The sequence below is a fragment of the Diplotaxodon limnothrissa genome, linkage group LG9, assembly GCF_057381915.1.
Source record: "Diplotaxodon limnothrissa isolate DT_005_m linkage group LG9, D_limnothrissa_male_GT1.1, whole genome shotgun sequence".
In the NCBI taxonomy this organism is placed as follows: domain Eukaryota; kingdom Metazoa; phylum Chordata; class Actinopteri; order Cichliformes; family Cichlidae; genus Diplotaxodon; species Diplotaxodon limnothrissa.
The window spans coordinates 2,299,533-2,321,522 of NC_140604.1; positions in this window are offsets into that span (position 1 = coordinate 2,299,533).

The following is a 21,990-nucleotide window of genomic DNA, read 5'->3' on the forward strand; positions in this document are numbered from 1 at the left end:
GGGGTACTGTTAGGATGCCTGGGTCGTCGACCCAGGGTTTTTGAGTTTTTGATATTATTTATACTTCCTAGTTTTTGGTTTCTTTGAGTTCCGTCTTATGGCTTATGTCTCTGTCGTCTTTAGTTGCTCTGTCTCCCCTATCACCTGCATCCCCTTGTCTAGTTCGCGTCTATGTGTATCTTAAGTTCCTATATCCCCGTGTTCAGTCAGTGTTTGTGTCTGCCCTGTTCCCACGTCTCTGTTCCCTTTGTAGTGCCTGCATGTGAGTCTGTGTCTTTGTTCAGTCTGTGTTATGTGTTTCCTGTTTTACTTTGAAGGTCTCTGTCTTTTCTCAGTGTGTTCAGTTTATGCTTCTTTGGTCTCGTCAGTTCTGATTTGCCCCAGCTGTGTTTCCCTCCTGTTACCCATTCCCTGATTGCTCCCTCTGTGTATTTAAGCCCTGTGTTTCTCTGTGTCTGTGTCGCGATCTACCGTTTTCCTAGCTGTGTGTTCTGTCATTCCTCCTGGTGTAAGTTTATTTTGATTTTTTCCAGTTATGTTATATTTGAGTTTAACATTAAAGTTGTTTTGAGTTCACATCTGTCTCCGGAGTCTGCACCTTGGGTCCTATTCCTGCCTGCACACAGCCACACCTAACAGAAGATCGCGACCAGAACATGGACCCCGCAGACTCTTTTTCCTCGGAGTACAACACTGAGATGGAGCGGATGGTGAGCCTGCTTGACCGCATCGCCCAGTCCCCTGATTTAAGGTCCATGGCAGTGGGGCTGAGTGCGGTGGAGGCCATCATTCGGTTTAACCCCCGGCTTAGCCAGTTTGCTAAGGACACTAAGTTGGACGACACCATTACTGCCTGGAGAGAGCAAGTCAAGGCTGGTGAGCTTGCTCTCTCTCTCTCTACATCTTCCCCACCGTTACTCCAGGACTACACACACTTTCCTTCTGTTTCACCATTGCCACGGACTTCCTCTCCCTCCCCACACCAGCTGGGTTCTCGTTCACCTGCCAGCCATGTGGTCAGAGGATGAGGAGGAGGTCTCTTTTTCTCCACCGGTTCCTGTTTCCTCATCCCGAAGGAAACGGCGTTCTGGCCGCCGCCACAACAGAACTGTTGAGCATTTTGACTCTGGACATTCTGACATCACACCCACTTCATCTGTTCTGCAAACTGGTTCTGCTGGAGGGTCCGAGGGGCCCGTTCAGCCTCCTGTCTCCGCTGGAGGGTCCGAGGGGCCCGTTCAGCCTCCTGTCTCCGCTGGAGGGTCCGAGGGGCCCGTTCAGCCTCCTGTCTCCGCTGGAGGCTCCGAGGAACCGCTTCAGCCATCTCTTCCTGCTGGTGGCTCCGAGGGGCCCGTTCAGCCACCTGTCTCCGCTGGAGGGCCCGTTCAGCCACCTGTCTCCGCTGGAGGGCCCGTTCAGCCACCTGTCTCCGCTGGAGGGCCCGTTCAGCCACCTGTCTCCGCTGGAGGGCCCGTTCAGCCACCTGTCTCCGCTGGAGGGCCCGTTCAGCCACCTGTCTCCGCTGGAGGGCCCGTTCAGCCACCTGTCTCCGCTGGAGGGCCCGTTCAGCCACCTGTCTCCGCTGGAGGGCCCGTTCAGCCACCTGTCTCCGCTGGAGGGCCCGTTCAGCCACCTGTCTCCGCTGGAGGGCCCGAGGAGCCTGTTCAGCCTTCTGCCTCTGCTACGCCTGGTCCGGCCTCCGAGTCTGCAGCTCCGCCTGGTCCGGCCTCCGAGTCTGCAGCTCCGCCTGGTCCGGCCTCCGAGTCTGCAGCTCCGCCTGGTCCGGCCTCAGCCTGGTCCGGCTTTGGCCTCTGCAGCTCCGCCTGGTCCAGTCTCCGAGTGTTCAGCTTCGTCTGCTCCTGAGGTCTTCATGCTGTTTGTTCCTGCACGTCCCGTCCGGCCTGCTCATCCTGCATGTTCTGTCCGGCCGATGACTGGACATCGTTGCCGTCTTGGACAGCCCTCTGAACTACGCCGCCGTCATGGACGGCCCCCTGAACTACTCCGCCACCAGTGCCTCCCGCCCGGCCGGCCTCCTGACCTGCTCGGTCGCCGTCGCTGCCTCCCGCCCGGCCGGCCTCCTGATCTGCTCTGTCGCCACCGGCGCCTTCTGCCTGGCTGGCCTCCTGAACTGTTTTCTGGGCTCTTGGGCCGTCAGCCTCCGGGCCGCCCCCCTGAACTGCCCGGGTTTGGACTATTGTGCTGTCAGCCTCCGGGCCGGCCCCCTGAACTTTTTGTGAACTGTTTTTCCTGGCTGCCTGCGCCTGTCATGAGCCTGTTTTTTGTTCTGTTGCTTTCCGGGCTCCAGTGTTTGCACTTTTTTTTTTTTTTTTTTTTTGTTTCTGGCTCAATGTGTTTCATTTGTTTCGAAACACATTTGTTTCTTTGGTCTCGTCAGTTCTGATTTGCCCCAGCTGTGTTTCCCTCCTGTTACCCATTCCCTGATTGCTCCCTCTGTGTATTTAAGCCCTGTGTTTCTCTGTGTCCGTGTCGCGATCTACCGTTTTCCTAGCTGTGTGTTCTGTCATTCCTCCTGGTGTAAGTTTATTTTGATTTTTTCCAGTTATGTTATATTTGAGTTTAACATTAAAGTTGTTTTGAGTTCACATCTGTCTCCGGAGTCTGCACCTTGGGTCCTATTCCTGCCTGCACACAGCCACACCTAACAACAATGGAGAAAATATAAGTTATTTTTTCTCCATTTTTTTTCTCCATTCAAGTTCCCTCCCCTACCCACTTAACGTACCCGGTCAATTTCACATATTAATATTGTGCTTGCATGGCTTGCAAGCTTATGTAAAAGAAATTTCAAGGTAAGTAACATTTAATTTACAATTAACAGTTCTACTAAAACAAAGCATTTGTGTTAGTCACATTGGTGGATTTGTGTACGATGTTATGCTGATGCAGTTGAGGAAATATGCGCTACCACATGTAGCTAATGCTAGCCATTCTAAACTTTAGCACAGGAGTGGATAAGACTTATAGTTTCATTTGACAAAAGTCTTTAGATAGAGAGTGCTGCTGTGGCTAGGAAAAGCATGGTTGAAGTTTTGCTACACAATGCAATCTAATTTCGATCAGAAATTATGACCTTTTTTAGGCTGACTTTTTTTTTTATTTCTTTTTAGCCAAAATTAGAAGCCTTTAAGCTGTGAATAGCTTTGTCAGAGGGATAACCATAGAAACTTTTTTTTCTGTCTGGCTCACTTATTTTATGTCTTTATAAAACTTGCATAACAAGACGCCATAAATAATATTACATTTTATTGTGGTTACTATTGTGGTACAGCTTAAAGTAAGTATTGTTCTTGATCTTAAAAGTTGTATCTATCTTTATTACTTTTTCTAACACATCAGGTTGTGTGAAATATTGTTAATGTGATTCCGACAGCATCATTCTGGCATAGGCTATGCGAACCTACCTACTTGACATTAAGACTTTACGTAAGCAGTTTGTACATAGTATGATTATCTAGGGTCATTAGTAGTTTGTTAAATTAGTACACATTTTTACAAAATGGGCTGGGTGTGCGAAATGTGTACATTTGAAACCACTACAAAAACAGGGCTGCTAAAACATTATAGATTATGCCATGGTTATGGAGGGGGATGTCTCCCATGTCTTCACAAAGATTGTTTTTGTTCCTTCAAAACTTGGGGTAGCCTTAGATCACATTTATCAAGAAATCAGTCTCAGGAAACTCAGGAACGAGTCAGATCTGCAGAAACTCTGTCTTTCACTTGCCGGTGTTGTAGCACCAGTGCAATCTCCACAGAAAAATATTTTTTTGAGCACCTTGGTCGACATTTGAAAAAACACGAAACTGTCATTTGTGTATTTAAAAACTGCAATTTCAGCACTAATGTTTATGGAACATTTGCCTCCCACAGAAGCTGAAAGCATACTCCTCATTCACTGCAAGACTTCAAGGAAAACCTGTTAAAAAGGTATGCATGTTCTTCAAACACAGAAGATTTTAGTAATATGGATGTTCAGGATGGGGAATTATCGATTACTAATGATGGTCAAGGTAACGATGATGATGTGAGAGGTCTACCAAATATCGTTGAAAAAAACATGGCATTATTGTTTCTAAAACTGGAGAGCAAATTTAACGTATCTAACAAGTGTATTGATGAGATTATTGAGGAATTACACTTTATCACCGAAACAGCATCACCCTCATAAAATAAATTTTAGTCCTGTCTGAGGAAGAACGATTGTGAGATAGATGAATCTGTTGTGTCAGATATGGTGACAGAGCTTTGTTAGGCCAACCCCTTGACCTCCACCTTGTGTAGTGGTGGTCCACTTTCTTCTGCCTACAAGAGAAGAGCGAAAAACTCACTTATCGCTCCACAAAGCAGCGAATAGCATCATACTTAGCCCCACAATGTGGCTAAGGAACTACACACTCACACGGTTATAGAGTCGGACTCTTTGAAACTTACTTGGTGTTTCTTATTGCGTGTAGCATTAGCCTCGAATCCCGTTGATCGTCATTCATCGAGGAGAAAAGACAGACAGCTAATCCACCGGCCCGATGACGAATTCTCACGTCTCAGGACTTTACTGCAGGACGCTGACGTCAGTCTTCCAGCGTGTCTCTTCTCCCCCGGGTTAATGTCGACTCCAGGGATCCAGCTTGGAATGACCAATTAATGAAAGGTTTGTAGCATAAACCTATTCGCTGGAATGTTCAAGACGATTCAGTTACACAGCAAAAAGCACCAAGCAGGCAAAGTTCTTTATGTTTCTCGTGCACGGGAGAGAACTGGACAAACGCCCTTGTTGCACTTGACCCCAGTTGCTCTCGTCCGCTCCCTCGTAACACTGCTCTTTTATTGAGGTTACATGAATATACATAGGTTCATTAACATATAACATATACATACAAACAAAGAGTACCTTACCTGAGTGTTGTGTAAGTATGTGTGTGTGTGTGTGTGTGTGGGGGGGGGGGGGGAGATCAGAGTGTGACCCCATAAACGACTTCCCTAAACCTGCTGGTGTGGAAGTCCAGCAGTTCATCTAAACAAAAGGCACTTAGAGTAAAACAGATATAAATATGTTTTATCCACAACGAGACAGTTCAGGTGGGCGGCGGCGAGGAAGGCGGCGGCGGCCAGTGAGCAGTTCTGGTGGGCGGCTGCGAGGAAGACGGCGGCGGCCCCTGAGGAGGTCCGGCGGGCGGCCACGCCGGCAATGACGTCCAGAACGTGGCTTGGGCGACGGCGTGGCAGCTGCAGGACCAGGCGAAGCAGAAGCTGAGGCTGGACCAGGCGAAGCAGAAGCTGAGGCTGGACCAGGCGAAGCAGAAGCTGAGGCTGGACCAGGCGAAGCAGAAGCTGAGGCTGGACCAGGCGAAGCAGAAGCTGAGGCTGGAACAGGCGAAGCAGAAGCTGAGGCTGGAACAGGCGAAGCAGAAGCTGAGGCTGAGGCTTGACCAGGCGACGGCATGGGAGCCGGGGGTGACGGAGCAACAGCTGTAGAGCCAGCAGGCGCGGAAGCCCCTGGCTGGGGAGCAGCCAGGCCAGCGGGCGCGGAAACCCCTGACTGAGGAGCGGCCGGGCCAGCGGGCGTGGAAACCCCTGGCTCAGGAGCGGGAGAGCTCACAGCTGGCTCTGGATGCTGTGGCTGCAGGTCAGGGAACTGAACAGGGTGGTGACTGGACTACAGAAGACTGGACTACAGAAGACTGGACTACAGACGGCGGGAGAATGGGCGACTGAGCTACAGGCGGCCGGACGGGAGGCGACTGGACTGACTGGACGGGAGGCGACTGGACTGACTGGACGGGAGGCGACTGGACTGACTGGACGGGGGCAGACTGGACTGACTAGACAGGGGACTGGAGGACAGAAGACTGAACTGGAGGGGACTGGAGGACAGGAAACTGAACTAGAGTAGACTGGAGGACAGGAGGAGACTGGACTACAGGGGACTGGAGTGAAGGCTGAACAGCAGGTGAGTGAACTGACTGGACTGAGGAGACTAATGGATAAACAGAGGTCGGTGAGGCTAATGGCTGAGCTGAGGTTGGTACGGCTAATGGCTGAGCTAAAGATTGAGCTAGTGAGGGGGATAAAGCTGCAGCTTGGGCTAGTAAGGCTGGTGCCTGAGCAGGGGACAGGTCAGCTAGCCTTACTAGAGATAGTGCTAGGGGATGGAAAGCTGAGTGAGGAGATGGACGGGCTGGCGAATTAGCAGGTGGACAAGTTAGCTCTTCCGTGCCTCCGGGACGTGAGGGCGCTGGCTGGAGAGCCTCAGCCGAGCCTCTAGGGGAGTCAGGTCGGATCCTGGCTGCCCTCAGCCTGGGCGCTGGGACAGGCGCGTGAGGTGGCTGGACACCAGTCACCCCCACCCGAGAAACAGGAACGGGTATGGAGGTAGACTGGGTCGCATCTGCCCTCCTCCTGGGAGCTGGCACTAGTGTGGGTATAGGCTGACTGACGGGAGTGGAGATAATGACTGGGTGAGTGATACTGACAGGTTTGGGCGCATGAGTATTTTCAACAGTGGCCGGAGCTGATGAAACCGGAACAGGCTGACAGGTGGACGAAGGAGCAGGCTCAGATAAAACGGCCCTAGAGTGAGCAGGCCTAGGGTTTGCATACACACGGACTGTAACAGATTTATTGGAGATTGCTCTGGCCTTTCTGCCATCACCATTTACAGTCTTGAGTTGAACTGTCTCCGGAGGTGTTGAAGTGCGGGGATTGTCCTTAATGAATCCCAGCTCAGAGGGAGCAGAGCAGAAAAAGTCTTCCCAGTTCACATCATCCTCTAGGAGGGAAACTCCCCATGAATCAGAAGTGAGTGTACTGTGCGTGTTAAGGGAGTAATCAGATGAAGGGTGTGGAAAACAGTCACTGGCACTCACCACCGGGAGTTGCTGAAAATGGTCCATATTATGGCGGCGTGTGCGCCGCTATCTCAGGGAAGAGGAAGGGGCCGGGGTAAACAGCGGAGCCTCTGGCGCGGTTGCCTCTGTTGAGCCGAGGTGGGAGGCGTAGCCGCTGTGCCGTGGCGAAGGTTGAGGTCCGGCGAATGAGGCGGCGGGTGTGTGAGCAAGGAGCGGAGCGGCGAGAGAGGGAGCGGCCGAAGCGCAACGTGAAACATCCACTCTCCGCGGCAAATGCTCCGGTGCAGGTGAGGCAGCAGGTGGGGGAACGCGGCGTCTCCGAGGCCCGCCCAGAGCCAGGCGAGTCCCCTCAAAGACGTGCTCTCCCTCCACAAAGAGCCGCTGTTTTCCCCTGAGCTCCTCTGCCCAACGGGAAAGCGCTGCCTCCTGCCGCTCGTAGAGGTCCGAGTCCGCTGGGTTCCAATCATGTCTTCGTGGCACGGGTCGTGTTGTTTGGAGGCGAGGAAGAAGGAACCCAAACGCAGGACTCGCAGGTAGGTGAAGACTGGTGAAGGTTTATTATAAGGAGTGGATGAACAGAGGGTGAATGGACACTGACTGGCTGGATCACTGAATGGCTGACTGAACTGAGAGAACACACGGGAAGGACAACATCACACCAACATCAACATCAATGACACGACAAAGAACTGGTGAACCCGAGGAACTTAAATAAACAGGTTGAATGATGGCAATGATTGGAAACGGGTGAGTACAGGGCTGAACATAATCTGACTAATGACACAAGAGACAAGCTGACACGGGGGAAAAAAAAAACAGGAAGTGAGAACATTGATGTGGCAACATAACCTAATGTGACAAAACTGAAAACACTGGGTCACCGACCCAGGAACCCTGACAATTATCAGTTTAAAGCAAGTTTATCTCTAATGCTTCAAAAACAACAGGTTTCTTTTAAAGATAATCTTGAAGTCTGACATTTGCTTGGAATAATGGTTGCAGTTTCCTATAGCTGAGTATTTAACTGGTCCAGCTTTTCACAAGTGACTCATTTAAAGAGTATGGGGGAAAAAACAATCAGTAATAGTGGGCCATTTTGATGTTGTCCATTTTACTATTGTGGTTCATACAGATTTAGTTGTTCCTCTTTAACTAATGTATTAGAGCATTCATTAATGCAATATAGCTAATTGTCTGCAAGATTTAATGCTTCTGTTTGTGTCATCTACAGATAAAGGAAGAGTTCAAGAGAATAACCACTGTAAGCCTGGAATCAACGTTTATGGCTAAACTGGACCATTGCACCCCAAAACTGATGGATGCCGTTTCATCAAGGGGAGGAGCTAAAGGAGTGAGAATCAGGCAGATCAAGGACATGCTTCTTGAGGTATGATAACTATTTAGACTTTGTGTTGCACTTTGTGTTGGCTTTGAAGTGCACTTTGTTGGCAGTCACCCATGTACAGTGGGGCAAAAAAGTATTTAGTCAGCCACCGATTGTGCAAGTTCCCCCACCTAAAATGATGACAGAGGTCAGTAATTTGCACCAGAGGTACACTTCAACTGTGAGAGACAGAATGTGAAAAAAAAATCCATGAATCCACATGGTAGGATTTGTAAAGAATTTATTCGTAAATCAGGGTGGAAAATAAGTATTTGGTCAATAACAAAAATACAACTCAATACTTTGTAACATAACCTTTGTTGGCAATAACAGAGGTCAAACGTTTACTATAGGTCTTTACCAGGTTTGCACACACAGTAGCTGGTATTTTGGCCCATTCCTCCATGCAGATCTTCTCGAGAGCAGTGATGTTTGGGGCTGTCGCCGAGCAACACGGACTTTCAACTCCCGCCACAGATTTTCTATGGGGTTGAGGTCTGGAGACTGGCTAGGCCACTCCAGGACTTTCAAATGCTTCTTACGGAGCCACTCCTTTGTTGCCCGGGCGGTGTGTTTTGGATCATTGTCATGTTGGGAGACCCAGCCTCGTTTCATCTTCAAAGTTCTCACTGATGGAAGGAGGTTTTGGCTCAAAATCTCACGATACATGGCCCCATTCATTCTGTCCTTAACACGGATCAGTCGTCCTGTCCCCTTGGCAGAAAAACAGCCCCATAGCATGATGTTTCCACCCCCATGCTTCACAGTAGGTATGGTGTTCTTGGGATGCAACTCAGTATTCTTCTTCCTCCAAACACGACGAGTTGAGTTTATACCAAAAAGTTCTACTTTGGTTTCATCTGACCACATGACATTCTCCCAATCCTCTGCTGTATCATCCATGTGCTCTCTGGCAAACTTCAGACGGGCCTGGACATGCACTGGCTTCAGCAGCGGAACACGTCTGGCACTGCGGGATTTGATTCCCTGCCGTTGTAGTGTGTTACTGATGGTGACCTTTGTTACTTTGGTCCCAGCTCTCTGCAGGTCATTCACCAGGTCCCCCCGTGTGGTTCTGGGATCTTTGCTCACCGTTCTCATGATCATTTTGACCCCACGGGATGAGATCTTGCGTGGAGCCCCAGATCGAGGGAGATTATCAGTGGTCTTGTATGTCTTCCATTTTCTGATGATTGCTCCCACAGTTGATTTTTTCACACCAAGCTGCTTGCCTATTGTAGATTCACTCTTCCCAGTCTGGTGCAGGTCTACAATACTTTTCCTGGTGTCCTTCGAAAGCTCTTTGGTCTTGGCCATGGCGGAGTTTGGAGTCTGACTGTTTGAGGCTGTGGACAGGTGTCTTTTATACAGATGATGAGTTCAAACTGGTGCCATTCATACAGGTAACGAGTGGGGGACAGAAAAGCTTCTTACAGAAGACGTTACAGGTCTGTGAGAGCCAGAGATCTTCCATGTTTGAGGTGACCAAATACTTATTTTCCACCCTGATTTACGAATAAATTCTTTACAAATCCTACCATGTGAATTCATGGATTTTTTTTTTCACATTCTGTCTCTCACAGTTGAAGTGTACCTCTGGTGCAAATTACTGACCTCTGTCATCATTTTAAGTGGGGGAACTTGCACAATCGGTGGCTGACTAAATACTTTTTTGCCCCACTGTAGTTTATACTCATACTTCATCTATTTATTTTCATGAATAGCACAATACAATCAAAATAGAGAAGTAGCCATCCGCTGCCCTATCACATACCTTGGAGAGAAGGAAGAAAACCTTTTCATGGAGTTTGGTGTAAGTAATTCAGCATCTTAAACACAAATAAATCCACACTGATCACAGTGTAAATTTGTAAATATTTTACACTTAAGGTCACACCCTGACCAATAATATCATAGCAATGACCTATTTGGCTTAGGTGTTGGGCATGGCAAAAGGCTCCTTGAACAATTCAACTAATGATTGTAGCGTCTTGATGCATGCTCGATCATCCAGGAAAGTAAATCTCCAAAAGTTGATTCTGTTCATCTGGACGTAGCATTTTGTGGGAGAAACATTTCATCACTCATCCAAGTGACTTCTTCAGTCTCAGCTGACTGCAGGTTTCCCCGATCTTATAAACAGTACATTTACACAATGAATGAAACCAGCCCACTTCAGTTCGAAACGTTTCTCCCACAAAACGCTACGTCCAGATGAACAGAATCAACTTTTGGAGATAATGATTGTAGCGTTTCACTTAATCATTTCAGCTAATCCAATATGTCAAAGCTAATAATTATTTATATGTTCAATTTGAGTTTATTGTTTTCCTTAGTTTTACATTCTAAATTGATGACCAAACCTGGCAGCTAAGCACCCACAGTGACTGCCAGCAGGCAGATCCTGAACTTCATCAGGTAACAAAATGATGAGCGGTCAGGCTGCAGCCTCCGTTTCCACTTGTTCTTGCAGTCACCTTAACGATCGCTTTAAAGTCCCTTTGTGCTGGTTTTCATCTTTGCTTTGTGCTGTTGGCTTTGCGTTACATTAGATAACAGGTTAACCACTGGACTAGTCAATGACTGTTGAATGGATTCTATGATGTTACGAGCAGCATAATGTTCTCAGTTCTTCAGCCAGCAGACAAGGGTCAGTTTTGACCCATGTGGATCACATTTCTTGCTCATACTGCTCCTGTATTCTTATCTGGCTATTGAGTTTTAGTTAAGTAAGTCAGTATTTCTGCACTGTATCTTTAAGCTGAGTAGAAACTAGTCAAGGCTGCACATTCAGCTTGAAATGTTTAGTTCATATCTACAAGAACACACTATGAATGCAACTGATAAAGAATAATATTAACCCCCCCCCCCTGTTTAGCTGTTTTCCTGAAAGCACATTTTTTGGAATACACATTAGTTAGTGATTTGGACACATTTTCATCCTTCATATATCAGCAGCCAAAGTCACAACAGACAAAACTGAACATCTTCTGGGAACTGTCAAAGACTACACAGGGCTTATTGTTCTGTTGTTTCTGAGTAAACACAGGCTAGCCGTCACAGAGGAGTTGACAAACACTTTCTAAATTCCGTTCAGTGCACTTCCCACATGCAGTATCTGCAGTTAAACAAATCCTTGGTTGGGTAAGGAACAATATCTGATTGATTAGATGAGTTTAGGCCAAATTGCATGCACAGTTTAATGTGAGATACTGTTCATGGCAAACATAAATCTTTCTGAGATTTTTCATTATATATATATCTACTTAGCTCTTTGAAACACAGGCAACAGGGGAAACCTTCTGGCTTTGCTTTGATTTTATATCTGGGCTTTCATAATAAATATTATATAAACTCTAAAAACATTATAAAAACTGTATATATGCACTCCTAGATCTATTTTTTTGTTCAGTTTCCTTTACTTTTACTGGCTTTTACACTCAGACATTTTTTACACTGGCTTTTACACTCAGACACACATTCCCTTTGTTCTTGTCATGATCTGTGCGAGTGTCTGGGTTTTTCTCAGTGTGGCCCTGCCATCCAGGTCCTTCGGGGGCCTTCAGGGCGGGGTTTCCAGTTCTCACCTGCTGTGGCCACTTGCAAGCCATCAAACAGCAATAAGCTGACCAGTATTTAAAACCAGCGCTGACTTCCACTCTTTGCCAGACTGTCTGCTACCCCATGGTGGTAGCTTGGGAACTTGGGAACTCGGGACAATTACTCACCTCACCTGCAGTAGCCTCACGGACACTAGACTTTCCAGATTGCTCATCTAAAAAGAGTCTGCTGGCTCTGCTCTGTCTCCTGGAAACACTCATGGAAGCCACATCTGCCTAACCTTCTGCCCACCACTCACCTCGGGATCACTCAACATGCCTTCTTCTCTCTTTCTTGGACACTCGCTTGGCTACCCTCCCCAGGCCTTCGTTCTACCAGCCTGACAAGTAAGCACTTTCTCAGTTATCATCCGTCCCCTGGCTGTTATTTCCTGTTCCTCCTCTTATCTCCCTCTTATTCTGCTTTCAGTGGCTGTGACACCTGAGAAACTCACCTAAGTCCCCTACCCCAGTTCTCTTTCTGAAACAAAGCTTTGTTTACTGAGTAAACCTGTTGGTTCATTGAATCTGATTTTGGGTCCTGTCCACACACTGGCCTTGTGACCTGTGACAGTTCTGGTATGTCAGGCAGTGTTTACAATAGTATTCCGCTTCCCTTCTATCTTTCCTATGGTGTTGTCCTCCTGTGATCAGCTATAAACCACCTGTACTGACTAAATCTCCTCCTTACAAGGGAGAAACATCCAACATAGTAAAAATTTGACATATTAATTGTCTTTATAAAGAGACTGTTCAGATTTGTCTAGTCACCTGTTATTTTTGCCTTGAGTATGTAATTTTATTGTAACCAGCAGATCATCATGACGGACCGGTACAGCTTCCACATCACTTGCAGACTGGGGGAGCCAGGGATCGAACCACCAACCTTCCAATCAGAAGAGGGCCTGCTCTGCCTCCTGAGCTACAACCACCCTCCTGTCACTTGTGAACAAGACCCCAAGATATTTAAACTCGTCCACTTGGGGCAGGAACTCATCCCTGACCTGCAGTGGGCACTCCACAATTTTCTGAAGCTGCTACATTGAGCTGCAGCTGCAAGGTGGTTGGTGTCTGTCGTAGTGTTAACTGTCAGAGAAGTGTTTGAGGTTTTTAAAGCAGTTGTGATGTTTAATAGTGGAGCAGATGAAAGGCAGATTAGAGATTTTTACACTGTGATAAGTATAAAGCATCATAAAAGCCGTTAAATTGTTTATTTATATGTTGTGGACTATGAGTAATGTTCCCATTAGAATGCTTTATAGATTAAATAGTTGTTTTCTTTATTTATTTAGGTTTAACTGATTAGTTAAACCTCTGGGTAGCTCCCCAACTGGGTCTAGACTGGGTCTAGAGAGTATTTTAAATTCAGGGAATTTAAAATAGAAAGTAGCTCGTCCACAGAAGGACTGGTAGCTCCCCTTACGATAAGGGTTCAGATCGCGCGAACAGGTGTGAAATGTATGTGTTTAGTTAGTTAGTTTGTTTGCTTGTTTTAATCAATTTTAAATCATGCTTTTTATTTGTTTTTGTTTCTAATGTCTCTGTAAAGCACTTTGAATCACCTTGTTGTTGAATTGTGCTATACAAATAAATTTGCCTTGCCTTGCCTTAGTAAGAAATTCCCCAGCTTCATTACCATGTTCAAAGTTCTCCAACTTTGAACATGGTATCATCAAAAATTTTCTTCTCTCATTAATTGTTTTATTTAATTCTGTTTTTGGTTTTTTTCAGGTTGCTAATTATAAGTTCTTGTGGCAAGGCAGCAAATGCAGATTCTAGTGATAGGATTTTTTGTTCCATACATTACTACCTTTCCTGTTTCCCATAGAACACATGGTGATATTCCAGGTAGGTCATTATTATCTAAATACACTGCCCATGCGCTGTGTCCTGGCTGTAGCTCAGGAGGTAAGCAGGTTACCTGCTAATCAGAAGGTTGGTGGGTTGAACCCTGGCTGCTCCAGCCTACATGCCAAATATCCTTGGGCAAGATACTAACCCCTAATTTGCTCTCTGATGCATCCATCTGAGTGTGAATGGTGGATAGAAAAAGCATCAAAAAAGTGTTTGTGTGAATCAGGCAAGATGTGTAAAGCACAGTGAGTGGAAAAGACCTATACAAGAACCAGTCCATTTACCTTTTGAAGAAGTTGTTCTTTCAGTGATGATGCATTAAATCTCCAGCTCCTAACTGGTGGTGTGACTCTTTTCTGTGTCAGGGAGATGGATATGATCACTGACAATGATAGGATGAATCTGAGTGTCTGTGTATGTATCTGCCCTGTGTATTGGTGTGTATATGACTGTTCTGTATGTATGTTCATGTGATGAACTGCAGTATTGTAGGCAGAGCATACATAATGCTGAGTGCAGAAGAAGAGAAATGACGTGAAGGGAGTAAGGCAGTGCAGCCACCAAGAAAACATTTTGGGTGACTTAAAATCATCAACGACAACAACAACAACACTACACTGATAAACAGGCATAAATTGTTCTACTCCATTAAATTAGTGGAAAAGAGGTGATCTCTATCTGCACAACATCTCTTTTCCCTTTTTACACTTGACTTAATACAACCATGGAGTGATGTTTTGGTCGCATTAAAACTGCCCATTGACGTTCAGCTTTTCAACCACAATAAATACAACATAGAAGGTAGGATGTCACATGAGTTAAGAAAGCTTCCAGATGCGTCTCCGACAGCATCACCATCAACACGGGAGCGCCACAGGGATGTGTACTCTCGCCACTTCAAAACTATTCTGAAGTTTGCTGACGACACAGTGGTGTTGGGCGCCATTTCAAACAATGATGAGGCAGCCTACATGAATGAAGTGAAGAATCTGGCATTGTGGTGCCAGGACAACCACCTCCAGCTGAACGTCGGCAAGTCCAAGGAGCTGGTGGTGGACTTCAAAAGGAGTCAGCACAGAGACTACAAGCCCATTATCATCGATGGAGCTCCAGTGGAGAGGGTGCAGTCCTTCAAGTATCTTGGTGTCCACATCTCCTCAGACCTGACATGGTCTGCAGACATTCAGGTCCAGTTCAAAAAGGCTAGGCAGCGCCTATACCACCTACAACAGGTGGGGAAGTTCGGGGTCTCTCCAGTTTCTATGCAGGCACTGTGGAGAACGCTGCTGCAGGGCTGTTCTCCCCTCCCTACAGGACATTTACACCTCCTGGACATTTACAGCAGGAGATGCTGGACTAGAGCAGCTCAGGTATTGAAAGACCTGCCCCATCCCGGCAACAATCTGTTCGAACTTCTGCAAACAGGCAGAAGGTTCTGCAGCATCGGGGCTAAAACAGAGGCTCAAGAGGAGCTTCTATCCTCAGTCCATGTGATTTCCTGAGGTCAGATGGCCCAGGATGTGAGTGGGCGTTAAGGCATCTGGGAAGGATCTCAAAACTGGATTATAGATGGCAGACAGTAGGTGTCGTAAGGTTCAAGGTTCTTTATTTGTCACATGCATAGTTATACAAGTATGACATACAGTGAAATGTAGCCTGACACGCTCCTCGACATGTGCAAAAAAATTGGGGGGGGGGGGTGTAGAGGAAGAACATATATATATATATATATATATATATATATACACATTGGGTGAATGTGCAGTAGTAGCAGCAAGCAGGTGAATTCTGTACATTAATATGAAGAGACATCTGACTATTTTACAGAATAGACAATATAAACATATTTAAAATTAAAGGAATTTGAAATGTACATTGTGCCTTGGTTTAGTGTCTGGAAGAGTCCTGTCTCTGTCAATTATAGATGATGTGAGAGGGCGGGTGTGTGTGTTTAGGGCCCGGATGGCTTAGCGATAGAAGCTCCTCTTGAGTCTCTCTGTCCTTGCCCGGAAGATGCGGAACCTTCTACCAGATTGCAGAAGTTGGAACAGTTTGTTGCCAGGATGGGACGGGTCCTTCAGTATCTGCGTTGCTCTAGTCCGGCATCTCCTGGTGTACGTGTCCTGAAGCGGGGGGAGAGCAATCCTGCAGCAGCGTTCTGCTGTACGGATCACTCTCTGGAGAGCTTTTTGGTCCTTCACACAGCTGTTCCCAAACCACGATGTCATGTTCTGATGCTCTCCACAGCGCCTGTATAGAAAATCCTGAGGATCTTTGGAGAGACCCTGAACTTCCTCAGTTGTCGTAGGTGATACAGGCGCTGCCTAGCCTTTTTGGTCTGGACCTGAATGTGGGCAGCCCATGTCAGGTCTGAGGAGATGTGAACACCAAGATACTTGAAGGACTGCACCCTCTCCACTGGAGCTCCATTGATGATAATGGGCTTGTAGTCTCTGTGCTGACCCCTTCTGAAGTCCACCACCAGCTCCTTGGTCTTGCCGACGTTCAGCTGGAGGTGGTTGTCCTGGCACCATGATGCCAGATTCTTCACTTCATCCATGTAGGCCGCCTGATCGTTGTTGGAGATGGCACCCAACACCACTGTGTCGTCAGCAAACTTCACAATGGTGTTGGAGCCATGGGTGGCCACACAGTCTGAAGTGTAGAGGGAGTAGAGCAGTGGCGAGAGGACACATCCCTGAGGTGCTCCTGTGTTGATGGTGATGCTGTTGGAGAAGCACCTGCCCACCCTCACCACCTGAGTTCTGCCAGTGAGGAAGTCCAACACCCATGCACACAGACGGCTGTGGAGTCCCAGATCCCTGAGCTTTGTGAACAGTCTGCAGGGCACTATTGTGTTAAACACTGAACTGTAATCAACAAACAGCATTCGCACATAGTTATCCTGTTTCTTGTCCACGTGGCTGAGAGTGGTGTGTAGGACGTGGGCGATGGCATCCTCTGTGGATCTGTAGGATCTGTAGGCGAACTGCAGCGGATCTGTGGTGTCTGGGATGGAGGAGGAGATGATGTTCTTCAGCAGCCTCTCAAACACCTTCATTACTACCGAGGTCAGTGCAACTGGCCGGTAATCGTTCAGGGATGAGGGTTTGCTGTTCTTGGGCACAGGGATGATGGTGGATCTTTTGAAGCATGTGGGGACCACAGACTTCGCCAGGGACTCGTTGAAGATGTAAGTGAACACACCTGCTAGCTGGTCAGCACAGCAGCGCAGCAGACGGCCGGTGATGCCGTCTGGCCCCGCCGCTTTCCTTGTGTTCACTCTCCTCAATGCCGCTCGGACGTCATGCTCCGCGATGCTGGTCACTGGTCTCTCGCTGATGACATCACTGTCCTCGGTAGTCAGGCGGTAGATAGCATTAGCCGCCTGGCTAACCTCGAAACAGGCGTAGAACTGATTCAGCTCGTTGGTGAATGCAGAGTCGGCATTGATCGGCGCAGTGTCCCTGGCTTTGTAGTCCGTAATGGTGCGTAGTCCGTGCCACATACTCCGTGTGTCGCCCTGGTGGAAGCGGGACTCCACACATTCCCGGTACCGGCGTTTGGCATCTCTCACCGCGCGCCGCACGCCGTATGAGGCCGCTTTGTAGGCGCTCATATCGGCAGTGGCGAGACCCGCGTTGTAGGAGGCGGTCCTGGCGTTTACTGCAGTGCGGATCAATCTGTCCATCCACGGTTTCTGGTTTGGGAATGTGGTGACTCTCGCAGTGGGGATAATCTCCTCCGCTAGCATATTGACGAAGCATACTGCTACTTCCGTAAACTCGTTGATGTCGACTGCGCATGCTCTGAACATGTCCCAGTCAACGTCATTGAGTGCGTCCTGTAGCGTAGCTTCTGATTGGGCAGTCCACCGTTTTACCTCCCTCGTGGTTACTTCTTCCCTCCGTATGCTTTGTTTTATACTGGGGAATGAGGAAGATGGCGCTGTGGTCAGACTTCCCAAAAGCCAGGTGTGAGACAGCTTTGTAGCCCTGCTTGTATGGCGTGTAGCAGTGATCCAAAATTCGATCCCCTCTCGTTGGACACGAGACATGCTGGTAAAAGTTTGCCATGACTTGTCTGAGGTTCGCTTTGTTAAAGTCTCCTGCTACAATGAGGGCTGCGCCCGGGTCCTTGTTTTGAAGCGAGCTCAGCACATCATGTAATTCGGACAGGAAGGGTCGGGTTTAAAAGTGTCCAAGATTAGTTGTGGAACCTTGGCACCGATGTTTACAAGTGATCCGCTGTCGTAAACTATAAGACTAGAGGATTTTGGGATGTAAACCAGAGCAAAAAATAAGTAAAAAACAAGAAAAGTAGATAGTCGGAGCGGAGCGGTCAGGAAGGCGTCTGGATGTGGCCGCGCCATCTTGGAGCTTCGTAAGCCACCGCCTCTGTTCAAAGATGGTCGTTCACAGTGGACATAGATGGCTTTCACTTCTCTTTCAAACCATCTGTCTAATCTGCCCATAATGTGAACGTTGGCATCCTCACAGTGACCTTTGACCTTTAGATGCAGATGGACAGCCGGGTCTTGTCTCGTGGAGGTGGCTCTTCTATGTTGTGCCATGCGCATATACTTTTTATGAAGTGACCAAATAGCCACTTCATAAAAAGTGGCTATTTGGTCTCTCCAATGTAGAGGTCTGGGCATTCCTTCCTGCACTGTACAGCATGCACCACATTGTTAAGTTTGTGTTTTGGAGTTTTGTCTTTGGGATGAACCAGTGTCTGAGTGTGTTGCTGGGTCTGAAATGCACCGGGATGTCGTACTTGGAGAAAACTCTCCTCAGTTTCTCTGATACACCAGCTACATAGGGGATGACAATGTTGTTGCGTTTGTCTTTCTGATCCTCCCTCGTTGGTGTCTGATCTTCTTTTCTGTGCCTCTTTGCTGACTTGATGGAAGCTCAATTAGGATAACCGCATGTTTTAAGAGCTCCCTTTACATGTGTTCTTTTTCCCTTCAGTCTTTCTAAGCCTGAAGGGAAAAAGAAGGAACACAGGCCAAAAAAGAATATTTTAATAAATTATTTTACGACAATAAAAATAATATTAAGGGTACGTGGAATATTCTTTTTTTAAAGTAGTGGGGTAATAAATATTTTTCTTATTAAAGTAAGTAGGCAAATTTAAGGATATATAAGGTTGTAAGTGATATGAATGAAGTGGTAAATGAATTTAATTCTTTTTTTTTTTAAATATCGGACCTAACCTGGCAAACTTAATTAGAAAACAGGATGATTCAGAATGGAATGACGAATGGAAAGGAGATAACAGAGTGCTAAAGTTTATGTTTTTAGGGGATATCACTGAAAAATAAATTATAGCTATTGTAGCAAAGTTTAAAAATAAGACTTCCACTGACTGTGATGGGTTAGACATGGTCATAGTAAAAAAGACTTTGGATTGTATAATCAAAACTCTCTGCCATTTTCATTCGAAAGACTAAAAATATAACAAACGTTATCCCCCTTTATAAATCAGGAGACAGACATAGTTTCAGTAATTATAAACTAGTATCATTGCTGTCACAGTTTTCTAAAGTGCTTGAAAAACTATTTGAACAAAGATTTGATAGTTTCATTGAAAAACATCAGCTTTTAAGTGACAGTAAGTATGGATTTCCACAAAACAGATCAACAGCAACTGAATACTACTGAAGACATTTCATCAGCAACACATTATAATTTTTTTTCAAAGCTTTTGACACTCTGCAACACTCCATCTTGATTTCCAAGTTAACCCTTTAAGACCTACCATAGAACCAAGTCTGCCAGAGCCTATAGTATATTTTTACATGTTGTAGTGCCATTTTTGGGAGCATTTCAAGTTGCCATACATCAATACAACCATTACAGCCTAGATTTTAACAATATGTATGCATTAAGTGCATAGTAACTACATAAATTGCAAAAAAGTGCAATAAACTACAAAAAAATTGAAAATCATTTTTGGTTTTTTAACATATATTTCTAGTTAGAGAAATTTAAGAGGCTTATCCCTCAAAACTGTAAATACAAAAAAGTTGCACAAAATAGTTTCCCACCATAGGAAATTTATTTTGAGTGTCTTCATAGTTTGATTTTTGAAATACACCAATTTTTATACACTGCAGGAAAAACGAAAATAAATATTATAATGCAAATTTGCAAAAAAGCAGCATATGCATCAAAATAAACTATTTCCAGCAGTGCAATATGAGTCCTAGGCATCCCAGAAACGACACAGAAAGTCATAAAGTCAAAGATAACTTTTAAAAAGAGCAGTATAGGCCCATGAGGCCCTGATGGTTAAAAAAAAAAAAAAAAAACATTTCCGCGAAAATGACGTCACTTCCGGTTTCGGGCAGGTCACGGCGGACATGCGATAGTTCGTGCTGACATCTATTCCAACGTAGGAAGTGTTACGAACAGCTGATCGGATCGGCAAAACATGTTTCTGGAATATTATGTTTTTGTTACTGCAAGCGCTTTTTCTGCAGTTTTTGCAAAGCCATATGTGGAAGGAAACTGTGACCTAGGACAAGCTGATGGCATAAGCTGTAAGTACAACTCCTGCGGCTTCATATGCAAAAAAGATTATTGCGCTAGCTTACGTGGTTGCAGTGCTACCTGGATTTAAAAGTAGTTGCGCAAAACGGAGCGTGCCCGCTCCGACCGGCTTTAAAGGGTTAAGTAGTTATGGTGTGAGAGGAATTGTATTGAACTGGTTAAGAAGTTACTTAATAAGATAATAGGTTTCAGTATGTGCTGTATTTAAGTAATTCATCTGAAAGAATTAAAATAGAATGTGGGGTCCCTCAAGGTTCTGTTTTAGGAACAAAACATTTAAATTCATATATAAACATTTGTGACGTGTCAAAAATGTTAAATTTTGTTTTGTTTGCAGACGACACAAATTTTGTTTTGTTCTGGAATAAATTTGAAAGAATTGGTTAAAATTATGGTTATTGAAATGAAAAAACTAAAAAAATGGTTTAATGTAAACAAGTTATCGCTGAATTTGGCAAAAACAAAGTTTATGATATTTGGAAATCGTGTAGAGGGGGGAAGAGGTAGTATTATTATGACACCAGTTAACATCCAGGGAGTGGACATTGAGATAGTGGACTCGTATAGGTACCTGGGTGTTCACCTGAATAATAAACTAGACCTGAGCCACAACACTGATGCTCTTTACAGGAAGGGTCAGAGCAAACTCTACCTGTTGAGGCGGCTGAGGTCATTTGAATTGATATACCTTTATTAGTCCCACAAGGGGAAATTTCATAAGGCTGCCGACCTATTGCACGCAATGGCAGCGCCATCTTACCCTCCCTCCGACCATACATACATTACACAAAACATCACATGGGGAATACAGGTCAGAGAGGTATAACAATGGAAAATGCACCACATGAGGAAAGATAAGGAGAAAAAAATAACTCCTCCCAGACTGAGCTCCAACAGGGAGATCAGTTTGAGAACAGAAAAAAACATCTCTGCACATGAAAAAACTCTTAATACACCAAAGAAACACATGACAAGTAACAGGGGTGAGTAAAGGGTGAGAGACAGCCGATTTAGACAGTACTGCAGCCTGTGCGCTGGTCTCCTTGATCCACCGTCAGCATCGGAAGGGAATAAGCGTCGAAGGCGTTTGGAAAGGGAGGGGGGATGAGTGTGTGCATATCAGTGTATATGTATGTGTGTGTGTGTGTGTGTGTGTCCAGAGTTCAGCTGAGACAGTGTCCTTCGCCCTGCCAGGCTAAGTAAACAGTCTTCCAGCCAACCCAGGTGGCCTTGCATGGAATGGGAAGAACAGACTAAACACAGTCGTTATCAGGGTGTTGTTGTTCAGCTCCAGCCTTGCGACCGCAGCTGGCGCCGAGAGGATATCCACATGAAGTGATGGTGGTTTTTACTTTAGTGCGAACAGCTCATATGAATTTCAAAGCTGTTCTACAGTCCAACACTGGTCTCTCAATCCATACTTACGTTCTGTGATGTTGTCATTTCTTGTGCTCAAGGAGCCGATTTCAGAGAACTCACAGCAGTGTGCCTCCCCGAGATGTCATCCAATTTGCGCCCAGAGATGTTATTCCGAGCTAGCCCTTCCGAGATGTATCCAGTATCCATGTATTCTGAGTATTCACAGCAGCCTCCCCCATCGTTCCAATCCTTGTGGGGTTTGAAGAGCCGGAAAAATACATATGCGACTAATTTAAAACCATTATACTTATTACAGAAGTGAGCAGTACGAATTATGCATAATGTTAAATATAGAGAACAGGCAAATA